At 34.3% G+C, this 14708-nt stretch overlaps 1 pseudogene; it reads right to left on the bottom strand.

The window, feature by feature from the left end:
- The window catches only part of LOC149554392 (uncharacterized), a 67351-nt pseudogene extending 62209 nt beyond the window's left edge, over positions 1–5142 (bottom strand).
- Positions 5143–14708: the final 9566 nt, after the last annotated feature.

The raw sequence follows: 14708 nt of genomic DNA on the forward strand, positions 1-14708 counted from the left end.
ACACAGGAACAAGATGGATGAAGCCATGGGGCTTATTGCACTCAACATTTCAGACAGCTTGTTGTTTCACCTGGATGGTTTGACTACTCCACGGGCTTATTGGCTAAGATTTTAGACTTTGTTTGGACAAGTGAATGAGTTTTGGGCACTTCAGCTAGATGCAGAATTGACTTCTTTGACACCTGATCACTTTCCCACCATTGAGGACTTCTTGATGAAGTTCAAATCTCTATGTACACTTTTGCAGGGATGTGGGAAGAATAAAACAGATGATGAGTGTATCTTTTTGGTACTCTCAAAGTTAAAGGGATAGTATCAGATCTTCTCTTCCACTTTCTACTCCACTATGGATGCCTTGGGTGATAGACATAGGATGCCTTCATTTGAGATATTTTGTAATCGGTTAACCCGTGAACAGTCGAAGATTACTCAAATGGATTCACTTTCAAGTTCTCAGTCACAGGCATTGCTTTCCAAGGTTACACAGGAACAGAAGTTGAAGCAGCTATCAGATCCCTCTTCTAATAGTTCATCATCTTCTAACAAGAAGGAGAAAAAGAAGACCACAACTCCTACCTGTTCCTATTGTGGGAAAGGATCTCATGATGAGGCACGTTGTTTTCAGAAGAGATGTGATGGCTATGAGAAACAGATTGCTGATTTGCACGCTCTCCTTCAGAAGAGCACTATTTCCTCTCCATCCTCTTCTACCTCAAAAGGGTCTTCTTTTCAGGCTTCTTCCACCTCTTCAACATCTACATCAGATCTTGGAAAGGGTCATGCATTACAGGCTTCTATTGCATCTTCTTCACAGGTTCCTTGGATACTAGATTCAGGTGCTTCTCACCATATGACATCTTCTCAAGGTGTCTTCTCCACTCTTGAGGCTTCTCCTATTCCTCACATTCTCATGGGGAATAACACTGCATTACCAATCTATGGGAAAGGTTCAGTTCACATCCAAGATGGTATATTCAATGATGTATTGTATGTTCCATCTTTGTCTGCCAACCTTCTCTCAATTTCTCAAATTACACGCAGTGGATCAGGGAAGACAGTTGAGTTCACTACTGATTCAGTCTTCATTCGAGATCGTGCTACAGGAGATTTTATTGCTACAGGGGCAGTTGATCCTTCCACTCATCTCTATACCTTCTCACACTTTGGTCCACCATCTCCTTCGCAGGAGCATCATGTGGTGCAGTCAGAACACTTGAACCTTTGTATTGTTCCTAAGATCCCTATTTTGACTGCCACACCACAACCAGATGAGGGCTTTTCCTCTCTACAAGATTCTCCTTCCGCTCTACCTGATCTTCCAGCTTCATTTATTGAGACTCCAGGTACACTTGTTGCAGATACTTCAGTGGACATTCATGACAATGTCATCACACCTGCCTTGGGGATTCCCTTTTCGGTTCCTCATACATTCTCTTCTGGACATCAGCTAGGCTTTCCAATTGCTCCTCTCACACAGGGATTTCCTTGTTTCATGCCTTTGTTCCTTCTGAATTGGAGTTTCATTGGTTCGATCATTTCTACAGGAGCTCAATCATTATGGGGGGGTCTTGGTGTCTATTCTCTTGGGGGGGCTGGTTGTACTTATGGTTTTGAGAGAGTCTCTTGAAACATTTCTGGTGGAAGTTGTCCTTGGGGGGATTGGTTGAGGCCTTCCTTCCTTCACTTCATGTTTTTTTTAGCATGTTGTTTTTACCTCTTTTTTGGAGGAGGGTTTTTCCCACAGGGTTTTCCCTCTTTCTCCGTTTTACAGATGTTGCATTGTACATGGGTACCTAACATGGCCTCGTTGCCGGGACCCATTATGCATTTCATCTTAGTTTTAGGAGCTTAAGGCATTCCCCTAAGTTGCACTTAAGGGGGGGTGTTAGAGTAAATAATTAATAATTAATTATTTATTCTATTACTTAAGCTTACTTAGGTTAATGCATATTTAGTATTTAATGCATGTAGTGGTTGTTTTTGACAACTCGGGAGTTTTCTCCCTTTTTAGCATATTCCACTTTTTGAGGATATGTGTTGAGTTGTCATTTTTGTCCTCTACCTCCTTCTAGCTTGTTCTACAAGCTTCCATGAGGCCTTTTTAAACGGTCTCTCTCTCATTGTAAATCATTCCATTCACATAGTAATCTCATTTTCCTATTGTGAAATATTTCCTCTTGCATTGTTTGCTTCATGCTCTTGCTCTTTCGGTTTCTCTTCAGCAAGCTATTTGCATGTAGGTGATCTTGGCGACTACGGAGTTGGATTTCATCAACTCCTACAATCACCAGATAATCAAGGATGGGATCTAGAACTTTGGCAAGATGATTCCCTTTCCATAGTAGAAAAATGAACATTCTCTCCTCCTACTTCTTGCTCTCAAGGATGGTCTCCTCTATGCATCTAAGTTCTTTTCACAACCCAATTGTGTCTTCCCCTAGGAGGGAGATCAGTTTGTAATTTGATTCTTGGGTTTTTCCTCACTTTTTCCCGTGTATTTCTTTTGTTTTCCATGGTTTTGAGACAAAAAATTTCTTAATCTTGACACTGGTTAAAACCTTTTGAGTCACCACCCACTCTATCAGAATGGGAAAAAGAACTAAACAAATGATAAATCCTTTAGTGATAGTCTCAAGAAAAATGTATACAAATTTCAAATCCACGAGAAACTTTAGCATGAAATGCTTACTTCAAACTCTTCCCAAGGTAAACATAGATCTGAAATGATATACTGGTTTATGACAACATGGAGTGTATTCCCTAGCAGAGTTAACATTTTATCGATGTTTGAAATTACTAAGCAACAAAATGCTCAATATCACAATGAAATTACTCACACAGTCTAAGGATTAGCCAATTCCTAGTAGTAATTACATGAATAAACCACTTTGACCCAACTTCAACAAAACCAAAAATGGTTTTCTACTCTTTAGGCTCTGCTAAACCAAGGTGGGTCTACCTAGGGATGATTCTCATGCAAATTGTGGTATGAAATTATCTTAGTTTCATTCTAATTCTCATCTTCTACCCTCAGGCACATAAACAATTTATCAATTTTCTCTAAAAGTTCTTAGATCTATATGCATCCCCTATAAGAAGATATGGTTATAATTCTCCTAGAATTTACAAATATTCCTAGAAATAGTAGCTACCTAGGACTCGGGAATTAGATATAAATGAGTAGTAACAAGCATTTGTAACTTTAAACAAAATGGAATGAAATGATTTTGATTTTTTTTTAAATGATTTGATATGTAGTAGCAAAATTCACCCTTGCCTATTTTTGACTCATGTGACCAGTGCCTTATCCATTCGGCAGAAAATTGACTATTGGCAGGAGATCTAATTCAAATAACTTGCAAATGAATAAATCAATTATAATCACCCATTTCCCTTCTTATGAAATATCCCTTTTATAAGCTCACAAAACCTTTCTAATTTACTAAAGCATTTCCATAATTCCTTGAATTACAAACAACAATAAAACTAGCATACAACCCATCCAGATTACATTCAACCAATTAAACTTTATTTAAGTGACTTCAAAGCAAACAAACTCATTAAATGGAGACAAAAATTGGTGACACAAATATAATGTAAATACCCCTTTGTATTATCCTTTTGAATGATTAATACAGTAACCAATAGAATTCAAAGAAAAGCCTAGAACATCTTGCTGGTTCTATCATTTCAATATCATTAGAGAGTACAATTGGAAGAAAACTCAAAAGAACTACATAGTATTGGACTGACTAAATGTAATTTTCTTGAAAGAAAAAAAAAATTCTACAAGTTTTAGACACCCCACAATGCCTTAAAAACTCATTTATATAACATGATTTGCAACAAGAAAAGGGAAATTGTGGTTGATAGGCATCCTTTTACAACAATACAATCACTTCTCATAATATCCTAGACACTTGATCTCCAAAAGAATCATCAAAATTGGTTGCAAATACCAATTGAAGCATCACATCTTCAAATTTGTCTTTCTCTCTAACTCCTCCCCATGTGCAAGGCCTTTACCTCTATAATTGCTTCCCAGACAATGACTTCTCTCTTAGTGGGCCACTCACATGTCTTGGCTATTGCTAATTCATTAACTAATTTTTGCCACCTAACATCAGTAATCAGTTTTCCTTCTATAGTAAACCTATTTAAATTAGTTTCAATTTTAAATAGGGTATCAACCAACTCATTGAAAAGACACTCATCAATATCATTTTGGAAAATGGAGGCCACTTGTGGCAAGTCAAAAATATGATCAAAGGAATTAGACCACTCATTGAGATCCTTCACTTTTCCATCAGAATCAAGAATAAAAAGAATTAAAGAATGAAAACCATTTGTCAAAATCTTCATTTTACTTTGTATTACCACCATCTTTCCTGTAAAAAACTACAACAAATCTTTCACCTTATCCATACCTTCTTTCACAACAATAACTTTACCCGACAAGTCTGGCTTTTTGGCTAACAATGGTCTCACTCTGTCAAAAAATTTCATATACAGTCCCCATTGTTGGAAAATTAAATCAAGCCATCCTACTACATCCTTGAACACCTATTCTAAAAATTGCAAATTAATGAATGTACTATAGGCATCTTGAGATATTCTTTTCAAAATACTTATCCTATGGCTTAATACATTCATCATAACACTTTTCTTAGTTTCATTATCAAATAGAGGAGTATTTGTTTCTACATTCACCATTGGCACTGGCACTATTACCCCTATAGGTATCTCATCGATCTGAACCTCTGTGTCTATAGCATGCCCTTTTTCTTCTAGTTGCCTTGGTACTTTTCCTACCTCTAATGCATTCTTGAGTTTTTCTTTGAGGGATATTATTTTAGCTTCCAGATTTTGAATTTTCTCCTCCAACTCTTCTATTTTTTGTCATTGTACATAATTTTTTTTAAGCTACTCTTCATACAATTTTATAGTATCAAGACATTCATTAGACACTATAGCTAGCTTATCCTCAATTTCATCCACCTTTACCTCGTTCATGAGAGCAAAGTGTTTGACCAAGCTAGAGATTTCTTTCCCAATAGTGTTCTCTAATGTCCATACAATCATATTGCCCTGTGCAGTTTCCTGTGTATCCATCATTCTGGGATTTTTGGTGTCAAGGGCCATACTCCACATGACTAGGGTTTTTGTGTCTATATTAAACCTTGATCCTCTCTAAAACTCTTCACTACTAAAGGCCTCATAGCTTATAGATTTTTCTTGTCTTTTCATTTGATCTAGAACAAAATCCCTCTCAATATCCCAATGTGGTATTAGAATCATACCACTCCTATGTACTAGCTCTCTGGCTTCTGTAGAGGTCATTGTTTCACTCTCAGGGTCATATGCCAATAGTTTTTTAACTCTTTGTTCTTCTCTCTATCTCCCTCAGGCATAAGACTCAATGTGAGCTCATTTTTTTTTATTTTATAAACAAAACTTTTAAATTTTGATTATTTAATGAAATCATCATCTTGCATGAATTTCTCAGATTGAATGAGCCTGTCATCCACTCTTGATGTTGTAATCTGAAGCTCAGTAGAGGCCTTCCCTACTTTTGTAGCCCTTTGATGTAAATAATTTATCCTAATATTAGAAAAATAATCACTATTCCCTGGCATTACTTGTAGGGCTCTGCTTACAACATTTTCAGACATGTGCATTATCTTTTGTCTTTTATTTCCTTTTGGCACCCAAGTTGAAGCTGATGGTTGCTCCTCTTCTAACTCAATCTCCAATTTTGTATCTGGCTCAAGGGATTCTCTACTTACAATGGCTTCCTCTCCCTCTGGCTCATGTGGCATTTGTGACATGATGTAGTCAAAATTATCCACCATTTTTCTCAAGTTATTATGATATGGAATCTCTTTATAAAAACCCTTAAAATCAGGGTTGGTCCTCTTCAAAACCTCCTCTACTCTCCTTGTCTCCTTATATTTCCTCAATAATGCATCAACCTCCCATGTTGCTACTATGTTGGCAATTAAGTCCTTTATAGGGATTGGCTTTCTTGGAGGTAGGATGTATCTCCTAATGGCCTTGACCTCATTAGTAATGTAATTTTCAGGGTGATACATCCTATAGGGCCCAGTAGCAGATTTGTACTGGCCTAAATATTCACTTAGTTCCTCAAATGCATTCTTGCCTATTTGAAAATCTCCCAATTTAAAGGTTCTATAGACAAAAGTAGGCTTATGCAGAGAGGGAGGGATCATTTCTTTATTCATCAATAAAAATTGCCAAAAAATTCAATAATGGCCAATCTAGGGTGTAAATATTTAGATAGTAGATGAGGAGATTGTGGGCATGCAAACATTCTCATTAAAGTGCACTTCTTAAAAAAAAAGATACTCCCCCAATTATGATCTAATTTGGTTTTTTCATCTAAGAATGATGGCCTAAGAAAAGTATTCAAAACATTTGGTGCCCTAAAGAAAGTATGATCTAATTGTCTCATGATAACAAAACTAAATAAATTGAAAAACACAAGTGCATTTGAATAATGAAAGTTTTTATCCCAAATTCAAGTCCATAGTTTCACAGGTAACTCGCCAAATTCATCAAAAGTTTGATCAATGAAGTCCAGACTGATGTAACCAATGTTGTGGTATAGAATAAGATGCATTATAGTGAGTAATGGTGGAATGTGAAATTCTTCATTTCTCCCTTTTTTGCACTTACAAGCTGATTGTGCACGCTATCCATGATGAAAGCCACATAGTCATACTCCTTATGGTGGAAAGGATCTTGTATATCACATGCCATAAAAAAATAGGGAACCATAAGCACAATCCTTCGCACCATCACTCCCTAGAACTTTGTGTAGCCCATAGATTGTATTCTTGAAATAGTTCTTAAATATGCTCAAGGGTACAAAATCCTCCACTTTCCTTGGAATCATCCTTGCCTTTTTCACATTATAAGGGATATGGGATAACATGATATTTTTTACAAATTAGGTCTTATTATTCTCAAATTTCCTCTTCAAGTCCTCAAGGTCAATAGGTGAATCCATCTGACCTTCCAATCCAAAAGCTTCTATAAAAGAAGTTCTATCCAGTGTGCACAAAAAGATCCCATTATGTCCCTGAAAGGTTCTTGTGACTGGATTATAAGCATTTATCAATGCTTTCAATAGGTCCACATCAACAAATACTTCTGGAAATATTAGTTTTGCCATGTTTTTGTTCCATAGATTATAGATTGGCACCTTTCCTATTCAATTCTAGTAAAAGAATAAAAATAGGTTAAAACCATCAATCCTAAGGCACTGGGCATCCCTAACCAGAAAATAAGTGTCTCTGAAGATATGGTCATTTTCTAAAATAACATTTGATGATCCTGAAGTAGTTTCAGCTAGTCCTCTACATGCTTGTTTGGTTTTCTAACCCTTGATTTCTTTTTAGTGTTAAAAGCACCATTTTTCCTTTTCCTTTCTGGTGTGACTTCCACAACATCATCACCTTCATCTTCAACCTCAACCTCTTCTTCAAAAATTTCTTTGACTTATTTGTCAACCATGTTCTCTTCAAATTATATTTTGAGTTCTTTCACAGTAGTACAGAACACACAAAGCTCTACAACTTTCAAATTTTAGAATAGAGCAAAAAATAAACTTCTTTGAAGTGGCAAATACTTTGACGTTCAATCAAATCTTTGATGTTTTAATCATGCAACTACTAGTCTTTTTTAATAAATTTAGCATGCATGAGCCTTAAAATCATTTATGCAAGGTATCAGCAAGGCATATCAACTGCAAAATTTGAACTTAGTATACTTTTTGTTGCTTTATTTTACTTTGTATGACACATCAATAGCTTTTTCATCAAAATATGGTCTCCTGTTCTTATGTTGAGTGAAGACATTTCATTCTTCATAACCTTAGGAACACCTTTGGTAGGCACTCACATTCCTTCAATGATGCTTTAAAAAATCCCAAGCATAAGAGTGTTAGGGCCTTTTAAACACTACACTGAGATTTCTTTTATGCCTTTATAAAACCCTTCACCTCGTAGGATCACAAAACTTCTCAACTGGGGTCTTCATTCTTAAGCATCAAACATCCCTCGTACTAGCATAAAACCCTCACCAATATTTTCCTTTTACCTTTTACGTGCATACACACACGTACCTATAGAAATCCTAAAAAACTCCTTCACACTACTTTGCTTTCTTCGTTAGCCATGACACCGTAAGACTTCAAATTCCAACCTTTGATCCTAAACTGAAAGATTTACCTGTAGAATCACAATACCTTTTACTTTTCATAATTTCTCTTTTACACCCTTGTGGGCAACCTTTTTCCTTATAACATCGAAAAACCTTATCAAATGATATTGCACTCTTACATTAATCTTTTCTCATCGAAGTGTAAAGCCTTCTCTTCATCTCCCTTATCTATCCTTTAACACTTATATTTTGGAACTCAACTTGTAACCACAAAAAAAAAGATAAACAGTCTACACCAGGGCCCATCTGACAGCTCAACAGGTCTCACTTAACATGGTCACCACTAAACATGACTTTACGATTGTTCGCCAGTTTAAAGAGCATAAGCACATAAACACAACTAGACATTACTTTCGCTCTTACAAAATCCTTTTACCCATAGAATTGTAAAACATTTGATGCATCCTTTCAAACCATCATTTATGCTATACTAGGGTATTATGCTATTACGCCTTCCATTGGAATGTATAAGCATAAATCACAACTCAATACTCTTTCTCCATTTCACTCAACTATTTACTCGTAACCCTTTTACGATCACATGCTTAATTTCTTCAACGTATGATTGGGAATACCCTTTGTAGCTTCTTCAACCCAACCGCTTAACTGCTCATCATAAACCCATAATAGAATTTTTAAAGCACAAAAAACCTTCACATTTGTTTTCTTGAAAAGTATTCATATGATTGGGAAGTCTCAGGATGAACTATTCTATTATTACGAAAAAAAGTGTATCCCCATAGAACATGAAATCCTTTATGGTATTACACTGCATTATGAAACGCAACCATGGAAACATAAGGAAGAAGGTATTTTGCTCTAATGTGAAACCCTACACTGTAAGACTGTAAACAAAAAATTTTAAGCACTTTGCAAATCTTTTAAAAATTTTGAAAAGAGACCTAGGGTTTTCACACTTAGGGTATTTTCATGGTTGAAATTTTGAGAGACAAACCTTGAGAATTTAATATATTTCATCAACACACAAATCAAGGTGTGACTAGGGTAACTTAAAATTTTTGAAAAATATGAGGAATGAAAACCCTATTCTGCAAAATATAAAGACCTAACTAATTTTTCACCTAAATTTCATATTTTTCTTACTGTGAAAAATTAGGCCAATAGATCTAATGTACCGAAACAGTTATCATATTTTGGTATCTACACATTCTGTGAAAAAGGTGTGAAAGTAATGCTTTAATCAAATGGAAGAGGACACAACTTTTTGAGGCTAAATTCTGTAGGTTGTATTTTTTCTTACTTCATCCTTTCCATTACCAATTGTAGATCTTGTAATTTTTGTGTGATAATATCTAAGGGTGACTCTTCCTCATCTAATTTTAGATTGGTCATATCAAAGTTAGATTATAGTTTCACACCTTGTTGTGCTAATTCTAGTATGTAGTGTTCTTTGTGTTTCTCAAGTATCTTGTCCATGATATCGACAAGTTTAGGATTTTACTAAAAATCTTCAATTTTACTTTTCATGTTTTTTACATCCCATGTGTTAGATGAACCCATTTTTGCAAAGGGTTCTAAACTTCAATTAAACAGGGGTGACTTGTGGGTAACTATGTTTGGTCAATAGTTCTAGTGTGATAGGTTCAATAAGATCTAGAGGTTTCATGCATTTGATGATTTTGTTGGTGATTCTGGCACTCACCCATATAGGTGGTCATTTTGGTTTTGTGATCACATTGGTTTTATGTAGTGGCATGAGATGTGGATAGGATTCCTCTAACTCTTTTGAATTTTCACAATATGAAGGTTTCTATCTACTATGATTCATTTGGAGTAACAAGCTAGGTTAGACAAGGTGTTTGGCAATATTGATAGGGTATGTTCACTCTTGTGAAGTTAGGTAGGAAATGGATGTGTGTCTCCGAACATTTCTGGCATGATATGCAAAGTGAAGCAATAACGATTGTTGGATTAAGAATCTCTACAAGGAACTTGTATCTTTTCTTGTTTCAAAAATGGTTTCAGTCAATTTTAGGATCTCTCAGTCTTGGAAAATATCAATGAGGGAAAAGGGTATCTGGATCTATTGTTTGTTTGCAAGTGTCGCATATGTAAATAACCACTATTTTAGGTTTTTTTCTTAGATGCATCACAATATTGATCAAATGCACTATTTAATTGATTATATGCATTATTTAGATCTTCAAATGCATTATTATATCTATCATATGAATATTTTAGGCTTTAAATGCATTGTTATGAATGGAAAATGTATTGTTTAAAGCTTTAGATGCATTGTTTTATAGTTAGATGTGCTATAATAGACATCAAATGCATCATAAAATGGGCCAAATGCATTTTCTTAATCAATAAATTCACTATTTCAAGGTCTTTTAGTAGCATTCCTATTTTAAACTTTGTTTCTCATATTAGTTTATAGTTATGTCTTCCCAAAGGGCTATGATCCAAACCAAAGTTTGTTATTAAGTTATAAAGCACATCTAAGCACAATAATAGTAGAAACCATAATAAAATATAAAAGCACATATACCTAGAAAATGGAAGAAAGGGGCTTCCTAGCAAGGTCGTCTAGAGCTAGTAACTAGTGGATTTTATTTTTTAACCAACAATGTTCAAATCCTCTCTTGTGACAAAGAGCTTCCCACCAATGCTAACGATGTTTGGTGCAATTTCTTATAGGACTATTGGAGGAAGGCTATGTTCTAAACATGGGTGGTTTACATTCAATTAGGAATGAAAGGTTGGAAGGCATTCCCTCTCACTGGCCTTGCTAAGGCAACTCAGGAGGTAGCCTTTCTATGGCTAAGTAATCCTACCTAGCAGAAGGTAGGAAAATAGAACTCACAAATAGGTCTAGGAATTTGATCACTCTAGGAGAGTGAGAGCATATCCCTACTATTCTAACCTCCCAAACACAATAGACACAATTGTTCAATTACCAATAGTTATACTATAGAAGACAATTTGTACATGATATATTCATGTATTCATGAGACTTTAATGTAGAGTGTAGATAAAATGATAAAAAACTAAACTAAACCCAAGAAATCATTATCAAAATGTGAACTCTACAATCATCCCATGTTTCCCTAACTACAACCACTAAAAAAGCTCTCAAACCAACATCTCAGTGATAGTTATAGAATGGGAGTATGCTTAAAATGCAAATTTACAAGAATGTATGCAAGATCTATGACTAACTATAGATTATATGCAGGTAACAACTCTAGGATTCTATTAAATGGATGTGCAATGGGCTAAACATGTGCTAAATGATACTAAATAACATGAAAAGAAAGCTAAAAGGTTATTCAAAATGACGTGAACTTGATATAATGACAATGCTAAGATGATAGCTCAAAATGTGCCTATAGTAAAAATGCCTAAAACTTGGGTCCTTTAGCTCTTGAATTTTCCTCCTATTTATAGGATTTCAAATGGGGTTGGAGTGAGAATCAAGATTTTTACCTTTGACTAGTGGATGAAGGTGAAACTAAAAATATCTCATAAGAGCATAGGAGGAAGAGTCCAATAGACTTAGTTTTTAGAATAAATGAGAATTTTTCCAATTCTTTTAAAAATAAAAGGGGGATTTTCACTTTTGTGAGGATAAATGACTTTATTAATTTAGTAAATGCTCTATTTATTTTTAAAAGTTTGTCTTTTTCCTTCTCCCTCTTTGAATTTCATTTTATGGTTTTGAATTATTTTTCTACTCTTTTTGAAGTTGATTTAGGTCTCATTGATTTGATAGGTTATTAATGACCTAATGTGATCCTTAATTTAAAGTCTATTGTGTTTCTCTGATTTCCTATTTAATTTGCATTGATTGATACAAATTGTGTAATTTAGGTTTTTGCCAAATTTTGGGTTTCTACAATTAGTGTACATGAAAGAGATGTTGAATTTCCTAATAGAGAAGTATACAGTGATTCAGAAGTTGAGAGACCAAATGAGGAAATGGTACATGTTTGTTTAGCATACACAAACCTAAATAGTGAAAGATGCCTTAGAAGATGTGGACTAGAGTAATTCCATGAAAGAAGAGATTAAACAAATTGAAAAGAATAAGATATGGACTTTAGTTTCTAGACCAAAAGATAAAAATATGATTAACACCAACTAGGTATATAGAAATAAGTTGGATGAAAATGGTAAAGCCACAAGGAATAAGGAAAGATTAGTTTGCAAGGGGTATGCACAAGAAGAAGGGATAGACTATGGAGAAAAATTCACTCATGTTGCAAGATTGGAAGGAGTAAGAACTATTTTTCTTACTCTACATACAAAGGTTTCAAATTTTATCAAATGGATGTTAAATATACATTTTTTAATGGCATATTGGAAGAAGAGGTTTATATAGAACAAACAAAAATATTTGTTAATGCTAACAACAAAAACATGGTATATAGACTACACAAAACTTTGTATGATTTAAAACAAGCACCAAAAGCATGGTATGAAAGGATTCACAATTATCTTATGAAAATTGGATTTGAGAGGACTGATGATAATAGAGATCTATACTTGAAGATAGAGAAAGGCAAAGGTATTTTACTATCTAAATTTTTTGTTGATGATATCATAGTTAGAGGTCAAGATACTTTATGTAAAGCTTTTGCAAATGAAATGAAGAAAGAATTTGAAATGTCTCTGTTTGGAGAAAATGAGTTCATTATGGGTTTGCAAGTGCATCAGATGAAATATGGTATATACATCACTTAGTCAAAATATGTAAAGGAGACACTGAAAACTTTTGGATTGAAATATTCTAAGCTAGTAAGCATGCCTATGGTGATAGGAAATAAATTTTCAAAGAATGATGATTCAGTTTAGGTGAATCAAACATTGTATACATCTATGATTAGAAAATTGTAATATTTATTACATAGTAGACCTGATATTGCATTATCTAATTGGATAGTTATAAGATTCTCTTCTAATCCCAAGGAGAATCATTTGATAGTTGTTTAGAGAATAATGAGATATCTAAAAGGAATAGAAGACTATGGTCTATACTAGAAGAAAAATGAGAAATTTGAGTTGAGAGGCTACATTGATGCTAATTGGGTTGGAAATATTGATGACAAAAAGGGCACTAGTGGAGGATCATTTTTCTTAGGAAAAAGGTTGGTTACATGGACTAGCAAGAAATAAAACTGCATAACTCAATCTACTACCAAAGCTAAATATGTTATTGTTGTAGTAAATTGTACAAACATTATATGGATCAAATAGCTACTCAAAGGTATAAAGAAGGAAATCATTGAACCTATGATACTTTATTGTCATAATACAAGTGCTATAAACATATCAAAGAATCTTATGATGCATACAAAGACTAAGCACATCTCAATCAAGTATCATTACTTGAGAGAGTTAGTTCAAGACAAAGAGGTCAAGATGGAATATGTGAATACTAAGGAGAAAATAGTTGATATCTTCAAAAAAAAGCATTACCTAAGGATGCTCTTGAGTATCTAAGAGGTAAAGTAGGGGTGATACCCCTATCCAAGGCTATTTAAGAAGCATGAGAAGTGCCCTACATCAACTGAGATGATTGACATATGTTACACTTTGATGAAGTGGATATTACTTTAGGAGCTACCTAAAGTAATCAAATAGTTGGAGTTGCAAATTTGTCACAAGCTAGATGAGAGAGAGAGAGAGAAAATGTAAATGTTCATATATACATGATAAGATGACAAGTCTTTTGCATTATTGTTAAAGAGGGAGATATTTTATAGTAAAAAGAAAGAGTACAAAAAGAAATATCTACTCAAAGGGGGACAATGTACCTAATGATTAAAGAAATGCATCTACCTAGTAAGAGGGAGATAGTATTGAGGGGGATATAAGGAGTCATAAGAAGAGAAAGTGATCACGAGGGAGTCATAAAGATGAGTTGATTGTCTATTGATAAAAACATAATTTTGCAACCTATACAGAAGATGAAATCTACTAATATAGGGAGAGATTTCAATACAAAAAATTATTTTCTTTTTGGTATTATTATTGGTTGTACTAATTTTTCATCAATGCCAAAGAGGGAGATTGTTAAAAATAGATTGATACAAGTATGACAATGTGTTTCAATCATTGTTTTGTCATTGTTGTCAAACCTGCTATTTGTTGGTAAGACAACTACTTAGTTTATTTTGAGTACTATCATTTTTTCTATTGATAAAGAGGATTTGATCACATTGGGACTCAAAATTGAAGCCCTAATTTTGAGTATCATCCTAAAAATCAAGCCCTATAAGTTCTTTTTGATACATGTGTATTTGTTTGTCTCCTTTGAGGACAAAGAGGTGTTTAATGTTTCTAACACCTTTCATTTAGTACATCTATGCCTCCCATGAAGATAAATTTCCATTCCAAGTCATTCTGTGAAGTTTTGTTCTAAGCAATGTCCAAATCTGCATCTTTGCCCAAGTGTCAAATAGCGACAAGAGGCCTTGTTTACATTTGAATATCTTGCA

The sequence above is a fragment of the Cupressus sempervirens genome, chromosome 5 (genome assembly GCF_028749045.1).
Source record: "Cupressus sempervirens isolate cs-2001-9-10 chromosome 5, ASM2874904v1, whole genome shotgun sequence".
Lineage (NCBI taxonomy): Eukaryota > Viridiplantae > Streptophyta > Pinopsida > Cupressales > Cupressaceae > Cupressus > Cupressus sempervirens.